The sequence below is a fragment of the Hyaena hyaena genome, unplaced genomic scaffold (assembly GCF_003009895.1).
Source record: "Hyaena hyaena isolate Hyena2069 unplaced genomic scaffold, ASM300989v1 scaffold_5, whole genome shotgun sequence".
Classification (NCBI taxonomy): Eukaryota; Metazoa; Chordata; class Mammalia; order Carnivora; family Hyaenidae; genus Hyaena; species Hyaena hyaena.
In genome coordinates this window covers 7,945,155-7,946,866 of record NW_024080637.1, presented here as the reverse complement: position 1 = coordinate 7,946,866, position 1,712 = coordinate 7,945,155, and the positions used below count along the sequence as shown (strand labels likewise).

The following is a 1,712-nucleotide window of genomic DNA, read 5'->3' as shown; positions in this document are numbered from 1 at the left end:
AAGCATTTCTCATGTTGTTATATTGTCTTCATGACCACTTGTGTTTTCAAAGGCTGCTTCATTTTTAATAAAATAAACATTTTAAATAATATTTTTTTTAAATAAAAGTTTTAGGGGGCTGCGGGCTGAGGCACGGAGACTGTCTGGCATTGAGTCCTGGGCCAGCCACAACTCAAAGTCCCAGACCCAGGGGACTCAAGAAGAAGCTAAAAGACTTGTGGTCTGGGAGAAGTGCTGCTGGCTGCTGCCTCTGCTGCTCTGCCTGTGCCCCGGCCACCTGAGTACTGGACCCCAACAACCTCTAGGCCTAGGCACAGCCTGAGGAGCCCGATGTGCTGCTGCCTGTGCTGCTGTGAGTAATATGAGCATCTTCTCCACAGTCATTTATAAATTAAAATGAAGGACATTTCTTCGTATAACCGAGATACTAACAAGTTAGAGGCTATCACTCAGGATATATAACAGAGGAGTCTTGTTTGGGCTTCTGCTTTGAGGTACACCAGGGAGTCAAGTGTGGCTACTTCTAGCTGGGGTTTGAAGAAACTGGTTGCGTGAAGGATTTTGGCACTCAGCCAGTGAAAGATAAAGGAGCCTGCTGCCTCCAGCTTTGCTCCCTTCTTGGAGAATCTGGGAATGGGCCTGATCAGCAGCTGCAACGCTCACCCTGAGAATTCCAGTGGCTGCACCATGAGAAAGTCCGGGCGTGACCAGGACAATATAATAGACCAGGCTTGTGGTTTGGAGAAGTTAGGTATGTAAGTAGAAAAAGAAAAAGAAAATCAGACAAAAGTCCCAATTTCTCCTTGAAGATTATAGCCTTTAAAAACCCAAAGTGGAGGGGCACCTGGGTGGCTTAGTCAGTTGAGCAACAGATTGAGATCATGATCTCATGGTTCATAAGGTCAAACCCTGCATCGGTCCCCACATAGGCCTCTACCGACAATGCAGAGCCTGCTTGGGATTCTCTCTCCCTCTCACTCTGCCTGTCCCTCCCCTACTCTCTCTCCCTCTCTTGCTCTCTCTCTCTCTCTCAAAACAAGTAAACTTAAAAATAAAAAACCCAAGTGGACAATTTAGGAATTTGGATCCTTTTATATTACCTGGAATCAATCAGCTTTGAAACCCTGGGCAGGGGAAGCTACGCATCCCAACACCATACCATGCAGGTTGATCTCCACACAAGGAAGTGCACAAGATCTATTGTTCACTGTGCACAGGTGAGCAGCTATGTGCCCAGCGTATAAATCCTTTGGTTCCTCAGGCTTTCTATCTATCTGACATCAGGGTTTTCTGGATAACTGACAGTATGAACATAGCTGATGGTCAGGGCTTTATCATTGGGCCTCAGTGGGACTGCTCTTCTGAATCTCTGAGCCTGAATTGGACTTCTCCAAGACAAATACAAGTCAGGTAAGAGATCTGGATATTAACAGTTCCAATTTGGGAAACCAAGAAAAAGAATTACAACTGGATTTGATAGGGGAAGCTCTGTGATATTGGCTCCAACAAGAAGAAAAAGACAAAGCTACCAGTTTCCCAACAGTCCAGCATTTATAGTGTCCAGACCCGGGGACACGGGCTAACCTTTTGCTGAACAGAGTCCTTTGTCTTGCACCACACCTGGTGGCATAGGCTTGGCAAATGGACACCTTGGTTATCCAGGCAGGCTGAGGATTTAGTTATGATCCCTTGAAGAGGTAGCAGGGGCCTCT

The 1,712-nt window shown here is 46.3% G+C and overlaps 1 pseudogene; it reads left to right on the top strand.

The window, feature by feature from the left end:
* Positions 1–396: 396 nt before the first annotated feature.
* LOC120235721 lies at positions 397–707 on the top strand (annotated as a pseudogene).
* Positions 708–1,712: the final 1,005 nt, after the last annotated feature.